Source organism: Anabrus simplex, chromosome 3 (genome assembly GCF_040414725.1).
Source record: "Anabrus simplex isolate iqAnaSimp1 chromosome 3, ASM4041472v1, whole genome shotgun sequence".
In the NCBI taxonomy this organism is placed as follows: Eukaryota; Metazoa; Arthropoda; class Insecta; order Orthoptera; family Tettigoniidae; genus Anabrus; species Anabrus simplex.
This window is the reverse complement of record NC_090267.1, coordinates 145,853,504-145,875,680: the sequence shown is the minus strand read 5'-3', so window position 1 is coordinate 145,875,680 and position 22,177 is coordinate 145,853,504. Positions and strand designations below refer to the sequence as shown.

General features: G+C 37.6%; 1 long non-coding RNA gene across 1 annotated transcript in view; it reads right to left on the bottom strand.

Moving 5' to 3' along the window:
• Positions 1 to 2,379: 2,379 nt before the first annotated feature.
• LOC136866088 (uncharacterized) overlaps positions 2,380 to 22,177 on the bottom strand; it is a 56,416-nt gene continuing 36,618 nt past the window's right edge. The window contains exons 2-3 of the long non-coding RNA XR_010859487.2: positions 15,392 to 15,550; positions 2,380 to 3,577 (exon numbers count right to left, since the gene is read on the bottom strand). This is a non-coding gene — a long non-coding RNA (uncharacterized lncRNA). The remainder of the gene's footprint in view (positions 3,578 to 15,391; positions 15,551 to 22,177) is intronic.

The window sequence follows — 22,177 nt, the reverse complement described above, 5'->3', positions numbered from 1 at the left end:
AATGTTAATAAATCCCAAACATTACTTTATATGACATGAAAATTGCATAATTTGAGTCACTATAGATAAAATCATGCTGAACTTGTATTTTCCATGGAAAGAATATAAAGAAAATATATGGCATGTCATAAACATCCAGGGACTACTACTACTACTACTACTACTACTACTACTACTACTACTACTACTACTACTAGCTCCCTGTGTGGATCAGTGGCTCAAATGAGACAGAGGTAGTCAGATTACTGAAGGGCAGGGAAAAGTCCATTTGGCAATCCATGTCATTTGAAGTCAGCACTTAAAAGTCTCTGGTGACACATTTGGTGTTTACCTGACAAAATTAATTAAAATCAAGTCACAGATCGTCCAAGGGAGTTCCAGTTTCTCCATCATCTGGTAAAGTAACTCAGAATGTTGAAATTTACATGCAGGCAGTCCATATTGCACCAAATTAAAACACCTGCACACGATAGCAGAGGCCATACAATTGCAATAATAATAATAATAATAATAATAATAATAATAATAATAATAATAATAATAATAATAATAATAATAATGGTGTGTGGCCTCTGAAGAGTGATGGTGCAGATCTTTCAAGTTGACGCTGTATAGGCAACCTGCGCATCAGTGAGGATGGGGCCCTACCTGTGATGAATTCTAATGATGAAGATGTCACAAGCACTCAGCCCCCAAGCCACTAAAATTAACCAATGAAAGTTAAAATCCCTGACGTGGCCGGGAATCGAACCTGGCATTTCCTGGACCAAAGGCCAGCATGCTAACCATTTAGCAATGGAGCCAGACATGATAATAATGTTATTGGCTTTATGCCCCACTAATTATTTTTACAGTTTTTGGAGATGCCAAGGTGCCAGAATTTAGTCCTGCAGGAGTTCTTTTATGTGCCAGTAAATCTACCAACACGAGGCTGACGTATTTGAGCTATTTGAGCACCTTCAAATACCACTGGACTGAGTCAGAATCGAACCTGCCAAGTTGGGACCAGAAGGCCAGCGCCTCAACCACCCACTCAGCCCAGCATAGTAATAATAAGAATAGTGAGTCAAATAAATTAAAATCAAGTAAAGGTCGCCAAAAATCATACGAAGTAGTTAGTGTGATATAAGTTAAAGCCAATAACATTATTATTAAATCAAGTAAAGTCAATTCAATTCTAACCACTAACAATTTTAACAGACATCAAGGTGTGGTAATTTAATCCTGCAGGAACAGCTCTTTCATGTGTCAAAATATAATGATATGTAGTTAAGTAGTAATAATAATAATAATAATAATAATAATAATAATAATAATAATATGAATTATGTTATTAGTTTAGGTCTATTCTAAATGCTAATGGTCTCAATAGACACAAGGGTGATGAAATTTTGTCCTGCAGAGATTTCTTTAAAGTGCCAGCAGCCAATGACACATCTCATTTAAACATCCTCAAATATTACTAAACTGGTTATTCTGTTGCCAGGATCAAATCCACTATCCTGGAAGCAGAAAGTCAGTAACTAACCAACTGCATCACTGTGATTGATGTGTTATATGTTTTCTTGTAAGTAGGCTTATGAACATGAAATGTCCAGATGCACGGGCTGTCATTAAAAATCTATTTTCCTTCTTTTCTTCCGCAAGTTTTTCAGAAAATGGCTAATAATATTGTTCACATAGTGCTTTGACTTAGTAGTATTAAAAAAGAAAAGCCCATAATTACACTTTTAGCTCAGACAGTGCATCACACATTAACGTTTTGTGTGAGCAGTGGTACCAGTACTTGTACTGAATGGAGATTTCCAGTGTCCCAATGACAAGTAATCTGGGTATTCATACAACCACTAAGATGGAACCAAGTATCTATCTATCATCATTAATAAAAGAGGCATTAATCATTATGTTCACCCTGAACTTATTGTAACATTCACTTACAAAATCTGATCTTGCCACTGGATCTATACAGAATCTATATGTGGTTCACTGTCACTTTATAGGAGAAAAAGTAGTATATTTTGAGATCTCTTCAGACAGAATTTGTTGATATCTGACATTCTTATGCTAGCTAACAAGACTGTCTTGAGCTAATTTACTTTCATGCCCAAAAGATCCCTTAGTGGTTTGTTTTGAAGAACCTGATTTGAGCAGTACATTATCTTATTGAGAACTGAATAATTTCTTGCCATTCTTGAATAAACCATCACTGGTCGAAGCAGGTACATTGCTGCCCAAACCAGGCCACTTAGCTGCATACTATCCCTGCTTGGTTACATTTCATGAACCTTGTAAATTCTTGGTGTTCATTTTTAAATGTCTTCATCTACAAAATCTGTTTTCATTATGCTTGCCATTTTAACCAGATATTTTTGTATATTTATTAATCAAGACATTTCAGCTTACACACCTGAAAGCATTCATGAAGATCAGTGCAAGATGAATTAAAAAAAAGGAGAAAAGTATGGGAATGATGTGGTCAGCTTCACACAGTGGTCCCAAATTGGATATCCCATCATCTTACTACACACACAATCTATGTAGGACTAAGAATGGCACAGGTCTTGTTCAAAGAATTCCAGTATGAACAATTAGGTCTGCTACCAATGCTACAATGTCCCTGATTGCATTACATCAACAATTCTAAAGGGAGATCACTCTGTATTACATTCAGAAGTCAAAGCACGGAGAAGAACAATATTAAATATCAACATGGATAATAGAATATACAAAAAAATCAACTGAAGTTTTAAATATTCCATAAATGTCATTAAATGCCACATAAACTCTTTAGTAAAAAATATATAACCAATTAACATACAGAACCTGATTGCCATTACTGAGCAATCTTCTCAAATTCTGGAGCAAGGTTTCTCTTGCAACGAGTAGAATCCTCGTATATTATTTGTTCAAGCTTGAAGTTCCTAAATTCTCCTTGGGACTGGAAGAAACTGTATGAAATATGCATTTTACAGGAACGTTCCCACTTCATAGTGTCTGCTGCTAACTTCAAGTTTTTATGTGAAGATGGAGTCATTCTTGTGCGGCAAAACTGTATTTCTCCAGAAGCTTTGAAACACTTATTAATGCAACACTGCTCACTCTCATCTCCACCACTTGCGCTATCATGCTGCTGCATTGTAATATCACCACTAAATGCCAAGTTTCCTGCATCACAGCCAGAACTAGACATACAGTCATTAACTGTGAGGTTTCGGAAAGATTTAATGTACTTTTCTTGAGGACTACCAGAATCTTGAAAGGGTTTAGAATAGGAACTAACCTCTTTCCTACAAATACTTTGAATATGAATGGGATCAGCAGGTTCAACATTGGTCAACTTATGAGTTGTATTAGCAATTTCTCGGTTGAAAAAACTTGTGACAAGATCCTTTCCACGTATGGTACGGCCAAACCACTGTAAAATAACATCATCACTCAGGTACAATGATAACTGATCTCTATGATTATCCAGTAAGTCACAGTATTGCTGACCTATTTGAAGTGCCAACTGATTCCCATCCATATGAGTCATTTTTATACAAAATACTGTATCAGGTACATCCGAAACCACAGGCTCCTGAAACAAGACAAATAGAATGAAGTATCACAACAGTATTTCTCTTTATACAAAGTAAAGGATAAAGCAGAAAAAGGAAATAAAGGAGAAAAATGAGAGGCAACTATCCTTCCAAGCATATGAAGGAAGACAATGTCACTATCACTGCTGGCAAATTATTTAATTCTTGTTTTAAGTACTTCACTGGTGTTTTTCAATAGATACTTCCCTTTTAAACTAATAATGAACAGAGTAGCTTTTTGTATGTAATTACATTTTTTTTAATAGAACAGGCATGTAGTAGGAGATTGGATCAATGAACAATACTACTGCAGTAAGAGTAATAAAAGTAGAAGAGCTCTTGGAAAGGTACCTAAAGCATCGCTCAGAAAGAACATGCATCACTCAATACTAGTAATAAAATTGGGTAACTTCCCATCGAGGGGTCAGTGGCTGTATAGAACACTTTCACGGAGATCAGTATTTGCAGCTTACAGAAGACGAAATGTTCCTTGAGATGCCTTTGACCATGCTTCAGAATACTTTTCTTACCAAGACTGGAAAACAGACTCCTCTGTGTTTGAGACATCCAATAGCTGTATTGACTTAAATTTACTACCTTGAATGTTTATCTCAAATTTATTCTCCGATGCAATATTCTTATCTGATTAATTTTCCAGTTTTGAAATGTCATGCTTAAGACCACAGTCAATCTGCTGATTTCTTCTCTAAGGTCAGAAACTAGGTCACAAGTTCTCAAGAAATTTACAGGATTTCAAATATGAAGTGAAAAATATGTAGGACCAAAAACGAACAAAATGCTATTCGCAAATTTTATTGAGATTTGAGGAAACAATAAGGGAGAGGCAGCTTGACACAGTAAATGAGAAGATTAAATGAATAAGAATGATTATCACTGTGGTTGGGGAAAAATGAGAGAGAGATCCTGGGAGAAGTAGAATAAACAATACAGACAATGTGGTTTGGGAGAGCAGCTTAGTGTAGCAGAGTGACCAGTAATGTTAATAGTCACCAGGGGCATTGGTCTTTACTAGACTGGCACTGAGGGGGAGGCAAACAAAAAAACTGTGTCTATATATATATTTTTTAAAGGCAACACAAAAGAATGGGGCAACTACATGTAGCCAAAATACGGCATGTATTGGAGTAGACACCGAAGCAAGATAGTGGAAGAACAAATAGAAGAAGAGCAATATTGTTTACAAAGTGGCAGATTAACAGTAGATTTGGTCTTTTCAGTGACATGACTGAGGGGAAAAATAAATAAATATGAGAGTACAATAAGGATGGGGTGATATCTACTGCAAAAGGGCTTATGTCCCTATGACATCCAGTAATCTACCAAATATTTACAACAAAGGACACTTTTAGAAATTATACTTTGCCTTTCTGTAAAGCTTGAAATAAATATATATATATAAAAGCAAGTCGGTCTGAAGCGATGTACAGTAGAGTCTCGATTATCCGACCTAAACGGGACCTGGAGTACGTCGGATCACCGAAAATGTCGGATAATACAGAACAACTTTGAGAATGAAGTGAAACAAACAGGAAGGCCATAATCTAGTACTAAAACAATGACATGTTTTACGGTACTCTATTTATAAAATTATCAATTCAATTGTACAGTGCATGCAGTATTGAACGAAAGCATTCCAAATGTCTTACGAAAAGAAACTTGTCAACAATGTCTGCTTGCCTGCTGATCCACGTTTACTTGCTGCGATATCGCACCATCGACGAAAAATCTACACCTCCGTTGCGCTTGCTTCCGTCTGTTGTTCAGCATAGGTTAAGGCCATTTCCAATGCACTTAATCATTCACTCTGAATCGTTTTCTCATTTTGCTCTGCAATGCCTCGTTCTTCTTTATCATCCTCTTTTTCATTAGCTTTCACAAAATCAATAATATCAGACTCAGTTAGTTCAAACAGTTGATCTTGTGCACACCACTTACTCACATCTTCAGTCGTAGCATCCGCACAGCCAGGAATGCAATTCAGAAAGGGCACAATATTTTCCATGTCTCCTTGTACCACCTCCTTTCGATGTTCAACCTCACTCAACAATTTATTCTAAGACTTTGCTAATGTCGTTGTTTCATCTTCTTCCTAATACTGCGCTATCCAGTCGATTCGTTTCAACTTTTGTATCATGTTGCCATTTTCCATTTCATGTATCAGGGATGAAAGGATTTCCCGGCGATATTTCCTCTTCAATGTTCCCAGCATAACTTGGTCCATTGGCTGGCATAAAGACGTCACGTTAAGAGGGAGGAACATGACTTTGATGTCTCCACTTCTAAGTTGCTCTTCATTTGGGTGTGATGGAGTGTTGTCTAGTAGAAGAAGAGCTTTTCTAGGGAGATTGTTCGAAGCTAGATATTTTTCTACATCTGGGAAAAACTGTGTAAAAATCCACTCTTTAAAGATATCAGCAGACATCCAGGCAGCCTTCTGATTCGTGTAATCGACTTGAAGAACATTAACAGAAATGTTTTTAGAGACCTTATGCTTCTTTGCTTTACCGATCATAAGCAATTATGCGTTTACATTCCCAGTAACATTACTACAGGAAAGAACAGTAACTATTTCCTTACTGTGCTTGTAGCCAGGTGCAGACGTCTCGGCTTCGGCTGCGAGAGTTTTTGATGGCAGCAACTTGAAATTTAGCCCAGTCTCATGACAATTAGAAATCTGAACACCGGTTAATCCTCCAGCAAGAATTATTTCCTGAAATTCCTTTTTAAATTTCACAACCTCATCAGATTTAGCTGACAGTTTTCTCTACAGCTATTAAGCTGCCTAATGCCGTACCGTTTTTTCCACCGATCATACCACCCAGCACTAGCAGTAAAATTGGGGTCCCATTCATTAAACTCCTTCTGGAAATACACAGCCTTTTCATGCAGAATGGGGCCAGATATTGGCAGGCAATTTTCTCGGTGTTGAGTGAAACAAAGAAATAGTGCTCGCCTACTTTTTCGCACTCACATTTTTTCATTGCTTTCTCTGCTCCGGTAGAGCACCACTTTTCAATTTCTTCCCTCTTTTTTTCCAGTCTCCCACTGTAACACGTCCAGCACCATAATATGAAGCCACTTTTTAAAGAGTTTACCCTTTGTCCAGTCTCTTTAAAGCACTAAAATTGTCTTGCATAGAAACAATCACTTTCTTCCAAATATTCGCCATACTCACAGAGGATATGAAAACTATAACATCCGCATCCAACCAATACTACAATGAACAATGACTCAAACCTCACTGCACCTGTCCTTGAGGAAAAAACGGTCCTACCACCAGCGGTCAGGCCAGTGCTTGTCCCACGGTCGCACCTTCTACACCGGGTCTCCCTGAATTTAGTCTCCACCAAAAGTTCAAATTAAGTCTACCAGTGTCGGATAACACGGAATGTCGGATAAGCGAAGGTCGGATGAGCGAGACTCTACTGTATATATAAATATTTAAAAATGAAAATAGACGTGAATTAATGAGGCACTTCCAGAAATCTCAGAAATTTTAAACTTGGTACGGAAGAAGCTGATGACTTCAGGATCCCTAGAAAAATCGAAAATTCTCTAATTTCCCTGAAGGGGGCATGCTGGGGGGCCTCAAATTTTTGGCTCAGCATAAGAACACAGTCGTATAATTTATCTAAAGCGACAACCTATAGGTTTTGTGAGCTTAAAAATTTTCAGGGATTTCTTCATTTTTATCCCCTGGCCCCCAAAATCAAGATGGTGCACAACCTGCCAGACAAGGTAGAAAATTGAAATTTGGCGAAATTATAGCTTTTAGCATGTAACCGATGGAAAAATTCCAAGATGTTCAAATTTGTCACTTTTTACCCCCCAAAATATCAAAATATGGAGGCAATTTTAATGACTGCGAAGACATTCTTTTTAAGGTATTTGTTGGCTAAACGGTAAGTCATATCACAAAACGGATGGCACAATCTCAGTTCAATTTGGAGTGATCTACAACTTTGGTCCTATGACTTTTTGTCGTATCTTTCTTCCATATACCTTAGATTTAGCTGTATTTCTGGATTGTTCATAAATTTGGTGATTTTTACAAGTATATTTCATTGCCTGACATGCTTATAGGAAAGATAGGATCATAAAGATTTTGTGCACTCATTCTAGCTTATCCATAAGTATGCAAATAATAATGCAAAGCATTAAAAATATACCCAAATTTCACCCTATTCAAATATTCGAAATCAATTTACCCCCTAAATATGGAAGATATGAGGAAATGGTTTAGAAACAAACATTTAGAGAGATAAAAGAGGCGCCTGTTAGCGCAAACCGTTTGTTAATATCATGTTCCATTTAGGAGTAGTGAATCTCAAAGTGGAGGTCTGCTTTTTTAAACTTGCTCGTGCTTATCCGTCATATCTATATACAGTAGAAGTTCGCTATAGCGAGTACGGCATATAACGAGAACTCTGCTATTACGACAGTATTTTGCTGTCCCTTCAAAATTCCTATATTAAACTGTGTATTAACCTTCGATTACAGCGAGAGCCCTATCACAGATGCATCCATTATTACGAGTGATTAAGCGCGCATGATTTTTTCCGTTACCAATATTTATGCACCCCAGCGATTATGTTGCATGCGATCGATTACCTTTGGTATCGTTTCCTTGCTATTTCCACTAGCGAGTTCTGTCATCTACATTCAAAGGCGATGTAGGAGTCGATTAGTAATACCCGTCGACTGCTATTCTGCAACTATAATTCGAAATGAAAGAGGACACATTTCATAATAAATGCGTAAATAACGTGTCCAATAACAGTTGTTAACTCATTAAAAATAAAGGCTGACTAAACGATTGCTTAATTTTAATGCAAAATACTGCAATTAAGTAAGAATGGGATAGGCCTACACCTCGAGATATGGCAGAGTGCATAATTGATTTCAGAGATTAGTTTATATTTTCTCGCTTCTGGTTAAATTACAGAAAGGCTATTATCGTGTAAATTTATAGCGAGAAGATTATTATTTCTCTACTAGCGCTTGAAGCGTATTTTCATCATACGTATAGTACGGTTAAGTTAGGATAGTGACGCTGTTTGAATAAGTAAACTGAAAAGTTTGCCACAACATGCGATCAATCATCTTCGGTTTGGTATAGTTTTCTCACTACGTGCATTTGCGAGCTCTGTCGTACACATTCGAAGGCGATTAGTAATACCCCTTGACAGCTGTTCTCTAAAGAAAATTCAAAATGAAAGAGGATAACATGTTTTCGTAATAAATGCGTAAATAATGTGGCCGATAGCAGTTGTTAACTTGTTAAAAATAAAGGCTGAAGTAAACGATCGCTTAATTTTAATGTTATATACTGAAATTAAGTAAGAATGTGATACACCTCAAAATATGGCAGAGTACATCACTGATTTCAGAGGATAGTTCATATTTTCTCGCGTCTAGTTAAATTTCGGAAAGGCTATTCACACGTAAATTTCTCTACAAGCATTTCAAATATGTTTTCACGATACATATACGGTTAGGTTAGGTGACGCCGTTTGAAGAAGAAAACTGAAATGTTTGCTACATAAGCCTCTGGAGTGATACAGTATTTCTCCGAATCCAAAACGACGTTTTTTCCTCAGAATCTAATGCGAAAAATCAAGGGCTGTCTTGCATTCACGGCCTGACAGTAACGAATACCACTGGCAAGTACCGCAGTAACCACACTGTTTCTTTTCACCCCCACATGTGTGCACACACAAAAAACTCGTCGAAAATAAATGACCGGCTCTTTATTATACATTGCTAGCCGCGACAACCGGTTGTACAGTGCCTGTGTGTAATGTCACTGGATCTCGGGAAATACCTAGTGAAGAGAGAATTACGTTATATTAGCCTCTACAAAAAAGTTTCTCAAATCTGCAGAATGGCATCAAAACCTGCGAGCCTTCGAATTCTTAGAAAGGCTACGGCTACTCAGTGGCAGAGTTACAACACGTCTACTGTACCTGACGCTCAGTGGCGTATGCTGGTGTCAGGACATGGGCTACCACTAGACTTAGGTTACCCCTTTTCGACAGATGGTTTAGGGAACGTCAAGCCTTAAGCATTTTGACCTGTAGCCAAAAGCCAATGGAGAAGCCTGCTGTGTTGTCAAGGCTGCTTCACAAGCTACTGCCCTGGCCTCTGCCACTGCCAATACTCAACACCTGATCAATCGTGTTGGTAGCTCAAGGATTAGCAAATTGCAGTCCAGCTTTGAGACTAAATGGATAGAATGCTTGCCTTTGGTCCGATGGCCCCAGATCAATTTTCAGAATCAGCTCCTCATACTCTTAATTTTCCTGGCTTGGGGACTGGGTGTTTATGATGTCTTCGCCATTCATTTTATCCCTATTAGGTCACCACCAAGCCTCTACAGATGCCATGCACCATCATCATCATCATCATCATTATCATCATTATTAACATCATCATCATAATCGCTAAATAAAATGTTGAATTTTACAGCGGTCATACCCATCGTTCACTGATTAATTATCTTCCTCAGAAAATCAGTGGTGGTGTCCGACCCATGATCACGGATTCGATTCCAACCAACAAAAGAGAACACTAAACCTGAGAGATTGCTACTCATTTTAGTAGATCTACCTATAAAAATAAAACTATATTATTCCTATAACAGCAGACCTGCAGTGTCTTCCTACAAGGATGTAGAAGTAAATGGGAGTGAAATACCAGCACTCCGTTATCTATATAATCAAGTCAGAAGGATGAGGTGAGGAAGTATATACGATGAGTAACGCATGGCTGATAGTTAACTGTGGCAATCTGATGGACCGAAGGCTAGCACACCTATCCTCCGCCGGTCCCCGCGCCTGTAGGCATAGTACAGCAGCAACCCGCGTGAGGCGTGTCGCGGGGAGCGGGATGAGAGTCTGGGCTGCAATATCAGTCTCCGAAGCCTTGTTCTTAGAAATACGTGTGGCGTCTTTTCTCAATTTCTTTCCAGTTTGCAAATGAAACAATGTGTCAGATGCTTACAATATAATGTGCTTTAGATTTCCATTACTCGCATTTGAGGTTTGGGCTTCACTGATAGCCTTGGTAGCCCTCAGTATACGCCATTGCTGATGCTTAGTAAAATTAAGTTTTACAGACAGCAGAAACATTTTCGAGATGGATAGTCGTATTATAAAGATACTTGGAACAGGTATTGCCGGCAAATTATCAATGTGTTCTCGTCGATATTATGATGCCAATTTTAAGTTAATGGTTATTAAACATTCGGAAATGTAGAATAATTGTGCAGCTGCAAGGACTAATTAAAGCCAATATTTGACGCTAGCCTGAAGACAAAGATACCTAAAAAAAAAAAACGCGTACCCCACAAAAAATGCATTCAGTGGTCCGCAACAAGGACGCTTTAATAAAGTCGAAGATCAAATTGTGAGGTATGTGTACGAAAAGCTCAAGGGCAGAATGGCCATACCGTGGTGCAATATAAACTCGTTCGTTGAACTTCAACGTCCGCGATTAGGCCTATACATCGTCAGCCGCTAAAGTTGGCCGAACCCGGCAAGTGAGACGTGCATGTAGCGGTAATATCTGATGCTGAGTAAAAGTAACAGTTTTATAGACAGCAAGAATATTTTCCTGATGGATCGTCGTATTGTAGAGATGCATAGCATAGGTATTGCCGGCAAATTTTCAACAGGTTCTCTTTGGTATTATGATGCCAATTTTAAGTTAGTGGTCATTAAACCCGCGGAAATAATTGTACAGTCGCAAAAAAATGGCATAACGAAAGCCAATGTTCAGTGTCTAAAAATGCGTACTGTACAACAAAGGCATTCATATGATTTTACAAAGCATTTTTTTAACCTGATTTAAATTTCTGAAGGAAAAAGTGGGGTTTGTCTTGGATTCGGAGAAATACAGTACTGTAATTTTTTCAGAATGAAATTAAATACACACTTCCACGAAAAATAACAAATAAATAACCCATAGTCTGGATATCATCCGTGGAAACGCAAGTTTTGAACAAACTGATAGCCGTTTCTAACCGATTTTAATGTGTATGGGGGTTTTTCCGACTTTCGTCCATAAATCAGGTATAAAGACAATCCGCTATAGCGAGTAAATTTTTCGCTTTTATGAATTCTTGCTATAATGGACTTCTACTGTACATAAAAGCAAGTCGGTCTGGAGCGATGTATATATAAATATTTAAAAATGAATAATAGACGTGAATTAATGAGGCACTTCCAGAAATCTCAGAAATTTGAAACTGGGTATGGGAGAAGCTGATGGCTTCAGGATCCCTACAAAAATCGAAAATTTTCAAATTTCCCTGAAGGGGGGGTGCTGGGGGCCTCAAATTTTTGGCTCAGCATAAGAATACAGTCGTATAATTTATCCAAAGCGACAACCTGTAGGTTTCGTGAGCTTAAAGAATTTTCAGGAATTTCCTAATTTTTATCCCCAGTCCCTCAAATCAAGATGGTGGCACAACCTGCCAGACGAGGTAGAAAATTAAAATTTGGCAAAATTATAGTGGTTAGCCTGTAACCGATGGAAAAATTCCAAGAAGTTCGAATTTGTCACTTTTTACCCCCCAAAATATCAAAATATGGAGGCAATTTTAATGACTGTGCAGATATTCTTTTTGAGGTATTTGTTGTTAAACGGTAAGCCGTTTCACAAAACGGACGGAACAATTTCCGTTCAGTTTGGAGTGATCTACAACTTTGGTCCTATGACTTTTTGTCTATCTCTCTCCCTTATACGTTAAATTATGCTCTTTTTCTGTATTGTACCTAAATTTTGTACCTTGTACATGTATAATTGATGGTTTGTATCACTTATAGGAAAGATGGGATCATCAAATCATACACGAATATTGGTCAACACAGTAGCCTTATTTGTGCCAAATTCTATGTTTTAAGCTGTCACATATGTGTTTGAAATGTAATTCAATATGTGAAAAGCTTACACCATTTTCAACATATTCAACTTTTATAAAAATCTCTTGCCTTTAAATAGAAGAGATACTTGGACATATCATAGGACCAGCCATTTAGATCACTAAATGTGGCCAGAGGCGCTTTATCGTACAATCCGTTTTTCAATATGATATACCGTTTAGCAGCAGCTATTCTGTAATAGAAGGTAAACATCCATATACCTCCATATGACGATCTATATTCACTGAAGTTGATTTGTAGCGATCTAGAAAGGGTTTGTCTGCCATTGTTATTAAATACTTTTCAAATCGATAGTGACTGTCTTCTATTGTAATCAGTCCTCCCCAATTCGACTTTGACTGGCAGTAAGAATGGGGTCGTCCTCCAACTCCTGTGCTCCATTGTCATGAATAATTCCCTTCTCGATTCGACTAGCAGAAGACAAAGGAGTGTGCAATATTTTTCAAAACTCTTTTACCCGATTATGTTTGTCAGTAGGCAAGGGTGCCTGCCATTATAAACAAATGTACCCATCTAAAATGTGACTGACGTTAGGCATAGTGGTCTGCTATTATAATGGAAACTCACCAACTCGGTGTTGGTGTTGCCAGTCTTTGATATCCGTATACAATGTAAAGTACCGTAGCGAATTATGGGTACATTTGCTAGTAACAGAATATTTTGCAAAACTGAAAACAATCTGTATCAACAGCAAGATATATTTTGGATAAATATTCTCATTCTCTTTGACATTGGTTAATATTTTGAATAAACAGTCTTGAACGGAACAGTCTTGACTCTTGTTGACAGATCTGACATGAATTTTCACACAAATTCTTATTTGTGTGTGGGTTCCTTCAAATTTCCTTTGTTTTTGATCAGTTATTCTTGTTTGTTATGAATCCTTTCGATCTTTTTCAAACTCGATTTGGTTGAAATACTCTGAATGTCAGTCAGAGGTGCAACAGATCTGACCTTGTGAGACAGTGCAAAAAAAAAAAAAAACCAAATATCCCCAAACCATTCCTCTGCTTGAGACAAAAGTAAAATTTGCTCCAGATACAAGTAGAAATTACTACAGGAGTATAAAAAGCAGGGAACTACTGAGTATGGAGAGCACTCAGAAGTACAGGAATTGCAGCAAGAGCGCAAATAATCCAGGCATTGTACGACAGCACTAACAACAGGGTGAAATCAAATTCTGGGAAGACAGGCTAGGTTTGAAATAAAGACTGGCCAGAGGAAAGGAGATGTGTAATCCCCTCTCTTATTTATTACCATAATGAATAAGATACAGAAAGGAGTGAAAAAGAAATAGGAACTGAGAAAATAAGATCTTGGTAATTTAAAGATTATATATAAAGGATGGTCAGAAACAATGTAAACCGGATACATGAGTGTTAGAGGGTTGGTCATGCTGATAAATAATTTGAAATAAATTTGAAATTCATTATCTCTCGCTGTTGTCATTTTATCAGTTGCTGAATTTAACCAATCAGATAGCTTTGTGGGCGAATTCAAATGGGCTTTGCGTGGTGGTGGTGGTGGTGTTGTTGTTAAATCTGCATGTGGGTTAACACACGGGTCGAAGAATGAAACTTCACCCAGGGAAAAGTTTGAATACAGACCTCCGAGCTGACAGGATTGCACCAAAGCAAATACACCACAGTGACATGGTCTGAAACCCACAGTGTGTTTGTGGTTGATACTGATTTCTTAGCATGGCTCTCAAGCCGTTCTTAAGTCACGTGCAAATTTAGCAAAGCCCACTTGAATCCACTTGCGAAGTGATATATGACTGGCTGAATTTAGTAGCTGATAAAAGAAAAAAGAAAAAAAGGAAAAAGAGAGAGAGAGTGTGTGTGAGCGAGTGCTCCCCATTTCCCCTTCACTGAAGAAACAAATCTTACACGAAATATTAAAAGTGAAAATGTCACAATTATGTTCAAAGTCGTCAATCATGATGTAGTTTCAATTTGAGGCTGGAGCACTTGCTCGTGGCTACGCTGAACTTCACATGTTGAAGAACTAGTTCATCCAAAAACATTAAAAAACAATAAAGGTGAATCAATTGGCAGCATGAAGTACTACAAGTATGACATAACCTGAAGAAAGAGGCTCAGTTTAATATTAAACCAGCTAGAAAGATACCATAATATGCAATTCGAGATACAGTGAAAACAGGAACTTAGCTGAATGGAAAAACTAGGAGCTACCAGGAAAGTGAACTGACAACCACAGTGAGTGCAATAGTTCTTGTGTGGGGATAAAATATTTCTTTGTTTTTGAACAACAGTTATAACGACCTGCATAATTTCAATTTTAATTCTGATAATAGTTCATTGACAAGTGATGTTGAGCTGAGTGCTTGTGTGGCAAGTGGCAGTGCATTCTAGTGGGAAAGTATGGCTACTCTCATGGGTCAAATGGTGGTATTTTCATGATATAGAGTAGAAAGAGTATATTGTGCCAAACTTTTGTGTGCGTAAGTGCCAATACTATCGAGATACAGCAATTCCAACATCGAACATTTTATGCTCCTCACTTGAAGCAAGTAGCGGCCTCCTACCTCAATTGCGAGTGATGCTATTTGTTAGACAATCATCTTAGAGGACATCAGTTTTGACTTTTGATGAGGTGACAGACACATTGGATAACTTCTTTCATTTTCGTGTATTTGTCTCACAATGGGAACCACGATATTCCAGCGCATGAGAGAAAAGTCAATAGTGCTGATGGGAACAATTTTTGATCTGCCAGGTATGTTTTACTTCATATTATGATGTTTCTCCAGGTAAGATTAAAATTTAAAAGAACTTCAATGGTTACCATAACTTTGTATATAAATTTCAATTTAAAAATACTTACATTTTAAGCAACTGTTTCCTTCATCTTCTCATCACTTCATTTAATATAGTATTGACCATCTTCCTCCTGAGAAGCCACAAGAGGTGAATGATACCTGGATTCCACCGTAGCATCACTATAGTGTCAAATGAGAATGTTCCAAGCATCAGGAAAGGATTTCTGAAACATGAGTAGAATCTCCCGATAATGCTTAGTCACTCTAGTTCCAAGCAAACTACTGACTAAAATACAGGCAGACCTCAATGGAGGAATAAAGTGCATAAACAATGAATAAGAAACTCTTCAATTCTAAATATACTTCATGAACAAGTTCAATAACAACACAAACTCCCCAACACCATGGCGCAACAGCCTCGAAGGGCCATGGCCTACAAGCAGCCACAGCTCAGCCTGAAGGCGTGCAGATTATGAGGTGTCGTGTGCTCAGCACGATGAATCCTCTCGGCCGTTATTCTTGGCTTTCTAGACTGGGGAATAACAACACAAAGAAACCAAAAATTTCCATCTTACTTGCAGACTGAAAGACGAAAAGTATAAAAATCTATAATGAGAATACAGCGGTCAGCACAAAAGATTGGAGGAAGTCAGCCATGTTGGTGAAAATAACGTTTCAAGTTAAAATAAGCAATCTTGTATTCTTCAAGGAATCTTGTGATGGCTCATTATTACTTTTATCACAACCAAGACATGCATTTGCATGAAAACAAATCTTTGAATTATTTTGCTTCAAATAAAATCTATTTACTAAGCGATAGTTTAACTAATTCAGCAAATATATATTGGCATAAATGAGTATAAGTATGTTCTACAGAACCTTTTATTTTAATGTCTTACTAAACATCCACATTATGCTACAAATTTTGAATTTCTTCCAAGAGTTTGTGTACAGTTGTGTCTCTCTAACTAAGAATTCTTATATAATTATTATTATAACCATGAAATAGAAAGTGGAAGATTTACAGTGGACTCAATCTTCAGCCTGAGACAATTAATGGAAAACAACATTGAAAATATGAAAAGGATCTCGGCATGACATTCATAGATCTAACAAAGACATACAATAGCGTTCCCAAGGAGAAGGTCTGGGAAACCATGATCAAAATGACACTGGGTACACAAACTGTAGACATGGTGCAAAAATGCAAAACCTAATACACTCTGTTTGGAAAGACAGAATGGTTTAGAAATGAAACTGGACTAAGACAGGGGAGTGTTGTTTCTACTGGTTATGGACAAAATTGTAAAGGAGACAAAGGAAGCATATGGGAATAGGGAGATGAAGTTATTACTATTTGCAGACGATACTGTGGTCAAGGGAAGAAACAGCAAAGAATTACAAGAACAACTTGATGCAATGAACAAGAAAAATGAAAAGTATGGTATAAAAATCAGCACAGAAAAAAGCAAGACCATGATAATATCAAAGACAAGGGAAAGGCATTGTGAAAATAGGTGGTCAAAGCCTTGGAACTGTAAATTAATGCAGAATACATGGCTGGACATGGAGATTAGCTTGCTTGTTGTTTTAAGGGGCCTAACATCGAAGGTCATCGGCCCAAATGGAGATTAGCAAGAAGGTGCAACAAGGCATGCATTCTACCATAGTATAAGAAACTTTGTCTGGAATAAGGAAGTACGAAGGAAGTGAAAGAGATAATGTACAAAATGTTATGCACCCATATTGAACTATGCAGCTGAGACCTGGACAATGACAAGTAGGGAGGAGAGTAAAATTCAAGCCAGTGAAATGAAATACCCAACAAGTAGAACAGGAAAGACAGAGTGAGAAAGGAAGTCTGAATAGACAACCTAAATGGGAGAATTGATAGGAATAAACTAAGATAGTTTGGACATGTAAAGAGGATGGAGGAGAAAAGAATATCAAAACAGATGGAGATGAAGTTCATGTGAAAGAGAGCGAGAAGGAGAACTAGAACAAGGGGGATCAATTCGATAAAGAGGAGTGCAAGAAGAAGAAACCTAGACTGAAACAAAATGATGGAAGAGGAATGGTGGAAGGAAAGAAGATGCCGCGACCCAGCAGGAGCTGGATAAGGGGAAAGGAGGAGGATGATATAACCAAGCGAGTTGGCCTGCGGTTAGGGTCACACAGCAGTGAGCTTGCATTTGAGAGAAAGTGGGTTTGAACCCCAATGTCAGCAGTCTTGAAAATAGTTTCCTGTGGTTTCCTATTTTCACAACAGGCAAATGCTATACCTTAATTAAGGTTATGGCCACTTCCTTCCCATTCCTAGCCTTTACTATCCCATCGTCGCCATAAGACCTTTCTGTGTCAGTGCAAAGTAAAGCAAATTTTAAAAAGAAATATTAAAAAGATAACTGTTATTCCATAGGTTTCCTATTGCATTTAAAAAGCAGGACTGCAGCTGCCACTCCAAAATAGGAATTTTTTCTTTCTCAACAAACTTCTTTACATTAGCAGTATGTATAAAGTTCTATGTGAGCAGCATTCACAATTGTATCATTCAAAATACTGGACCAACACCATGCTCTCTGTTTGCTATAAAATTCTGGAACGCCTAATTTATAACAGAATATACTGCACATTAGACAGCAGAATACCACAAGAACAGGCTGGATTCAGGGAGAAACGAAGCTGTTGTGAGCAAGTCTTAGTTTTAACATCCTTTATAGAATCAGATTTCCAAAGAGGATTGAAAACATCCGTGGCTTTCATCGACTTAACTGCTGCATATGATACAGTGTGGATTGATGGATTAATGTTGAAGATAAAACAAGCACTACCGTGTAGAAGACTCACTGCCCTGTTATCTACCATGTTAAGGAATCGTTATTTCAGAGTGTGTTCAGGTGACAAGATGAGCAAGTCGTACACCATCAAGAATGGCCTCCCTCAAGGATCTGTCTTAGCCCCATTGTTCTTCAACCTATATACAAGTGATGTACCAGAATCAATGCCCCATAAGTTCTGCTATGCTGATTACTCTGCCATAGCAATTCAAACTAACCATCTTGAAGAAGGAGAAGGAATCCTGACACAGGATCTAAAAAAACTAGAAAACTATTTCAAACAATGGAGGCTTTGCCCAAACCCGTCAAAAACGGAGGTCACAGCTTTTCACCTTAACAATAGAATCTCCAAACAAGAGCTGAACATTACATTCTGCGGAAAAAGGCTGAGAAACAATCCTAATCCCAAATACTGGGAGTTACTCTGGACCGCTCTCTGACTTACAGAAAACACCTCAAGAATACTGCAGGAAAACTTAGGACCAGGAATAACATCATTCGCAAACTAGCCGGCACAACATGGGGTGCTGATGCAAGTACTCTTCGTATGGCAAGCCTTGCACTCGTCTACTCTGTTGCTGAATAATGTGCACCAGTATGGTATAGAAGTGCCCATGTCCACACAGTGATTACTCAGCTCAATGAGACCTTAAGGATCGTAACAGGCACATTATGAACAACCCCTGTGCCATGGCTGCATGTACTGGCAAGTATACCTCTTCCACAACTGAGAAGACAACAAGCTGCTGCCCAAACTTGGAAAACTTACATCTGTCCTTACTTTAAACAACTTCCGATTCACTCAGTGCTGAGTAATCCACCAACCAAGCGTCTGAAATCCAGGAAGCCTATTTGGGATGATAACATTATTAAGCAGCCAGGGCCTTTCAACATCAACAAAGTCTGGAAGGAAGGGTGGAGAGATTTCTCATCATCTCGTCAAATCCAATTAGTAGGGGCCTTATTTTTTGGTGAAATAAAACTGTTGATTTCGGTGTTAAAACTAACACTATTTCGGTAGGTATTTCGTGAAATAAATTGTTATACTGATCGATGTTTCCTGCCAAATCTTCCTTGTAGTAGCGTATGGGGTAAATGTAACTAACTTTGTGATAAGGGGTTTTAAAGTAAACTCTTGTAATGTATCATTGTTATTAAATCTTAGAAAAACCAAATATGCAAATTGTTATAGAAATAAATATATAAATCACTGATACTTCGAAATGAAGTTAAGTGATCTGCCCTGTGATATACATTTATACATAGCCTACATTTTCAGACATTGAATTACTTGTCTCCAAAGTACAAACTAAGCATGGTATCACCATTATCAGGATGCAGAGTTGTGCGACAGCCAGAAAGTGTCTTTGTGTAAGCAGAGAAGCTCCTCTCGCTGACCACATTAGACGTCGGAAACCATAATGCTTGTGAACACTTGGATGCAAATTCACTGTGGTCTTTTATAAAACCTCCTAAAACTTTGCTAACACTGTCTTCTTTCACTTCCTCAACCAGATGTGCTTTCATTGCATTTTGCAAAGTCATATAGCTCTGGAAAGTGTTCATGGATATACTCTTTTTCCCCGGTTGGGGATAAGTAGCTCAGGTGGTTAAAGCGCTGGCTTTCTGCTCCAATTTGGCAGGTTTGATCCTGGCTCAGTCCGGTGGTATTTGAAGGAGTTCAAATACGTCAGCCTCGTGTCACTAGTTTACCGGCACATAAAAGAATTCCTGTGGGACAATATTCCGGTATCTCAGCGTCTCAGGAAAATGTAAAAGTGGTTAGTGGGACATAAAAACAATAACATTAGTACTACTCAAACAGGCAATTTATATACAACAGGCCTACCAATACCGTCATATTTTACAGTAAAGACAGTATTATTTATCTTTCCTTTAATATTCATTCTCTTCCTTATACCAGGATTATCCTATTTTTCTATGTTGGCTTGCACAAATGCTTTTTTTGTGTCTATTACAAATTGCTCTCTATAATTTTTCAACACCTTTACGATCTGTAAAGTATCGCCAATTATTATTTGCCGCTTTGAATTATGTTCATTTGCTTCATTCTGATTCTCTGCAGTATATATCACATGTTTCAACTTTACGAATATTACCGGTACACTATTGATAAATGAGAATCTTTCTTACAGCATCAAATACATAGAACCCCTCACTGTAGTATTCTTCGGCCCTCGAAAAACCTGTTGTGACTTCAGTTTTCGCCATTTTTATACTTAAATGTTGGACATTTGCCGATAGATGTTCGTAAGTGACGAACTCTCATTGCGCACTGCTGTATCTACGACCGGTCTTGTATCTTGTTACGACCACAACGCTATTTGCTGTAATCGATAACAGATTTTTGATTTTTATCGACTGCCTTAGAGATCACGGAACTGAACACACATACTTTCGATACACAGTGCGTACCGCTTTATGTGAATTTGTGTGGAGAATATACAGCGGTATCAAGCAAATGAGAAGGAAACTACGATAGTCAAGTTCTCAGAAGCATTTAAACGTTTATTGGAGAGCTCTTCCGGTGCCATTTCGCATTTTTCGCACCAAGTGGTGTATATTTCGCGATTATTTGTGCAATTCGTGCAATAAATCAAATTTTGCGATATTTCGCGAGTTCATTTTGCTAAAATATGGTATTTTTAGTACCTGGGAAGTCATATATAGACAAGAAAGAAGATATCAAAAAAACTTGTGCATATCGTTATTACCAAAAAATACGGCCCCTACCAATTAGATGATCCTTCCCAGCATGTTCCAGGAATGGATCTACCAAGAGCTACGTGGTGCCAACTAAACCATGTACGAACTGGTCATGGCAGGTGCAAACCAACGCTGCACAAATGGGGATGGCTAGATTCACCTGCTTGCGACTGCGGAGCTCCAGAACAGACGATGAACCACATCATTCGGGAGTGTCCACAGCGTAGATTCACAGGTGTCTGGGAAGAATTCATGAAAGCATCAACTCCAGCGCTTTCTTGGCTGAAGGGTCTTGATATTCATTTTTAATTTAGTACATACATATTTGTGTTAAATAATGTAGATCATTTGTTCCATACGAAATATATATATATATATATATTACTGCAAAACTGTCTCATAGTTTTCAAGTTCATTTAGGATTGTTGTTCTTTTCTTCACTAGCTGTCATATGTATATTTTCTTTTATCAGAGGATATACTATTAAACTTTATATTTATCCATCTATTACAATGAATCATTTTAATTTTCTTGGTTGTTAGCAAAAGTTATGGAATGTTTAAGATACAAACATTTTAGATACTTTTTCTTGGCATTATGACTACTGAGCTTTGTATGCAGCCCTTTTATAATAATCAAACCTAATTGGATGTTATCTCTCTTACGTGTTTGATAGTTTCTTCACAGATTCAATTGTCTAAGTGTACAGAAGTGTTTGAAGCCTTCTTCAATCTCAAATGATGGTTTTATTTGTTTTGATTTCTTCATTCCATTCTGAACATGATTTCATAAAACATTCAGTTCTTTGAGATCTTGTTCATTGTTGAACCATTTTTTCTCATTTGAAATCATCAATGTGTCTGTGAAAACTGCTATGTGATGATGCTGTCAGAGAAATACTGACCCACAGCAAGTACATCGTTAAGAATGAGAATTCTTTGGTATAACTTGCACCGTATTGAAAGAGATGACAGAACATTAATAGACAAAACTAAGATGAAATATTTCACAAAGCCATTTTTGCAAGCATAACAACAAAAATATCCACTTATGCTCATCTTCAACTGTGAGCTTTGTTTCCATCATCTGAAAGTACAAAAGTTGAAAATATCAGTAGTATACAAAGTTAGATTGTGGTTTGTTTAAAAACTTATAAAGACATCCAATGGGACTGTAAAATTAATTTCAAATGGGTGCAATGTAAAGTGGTTCTAATAATTTGATCCACTTGATAATGCAATTCCTTTTTTTCTTCCACTAAGAGTGGCTTCACATTAGGCTGCCACA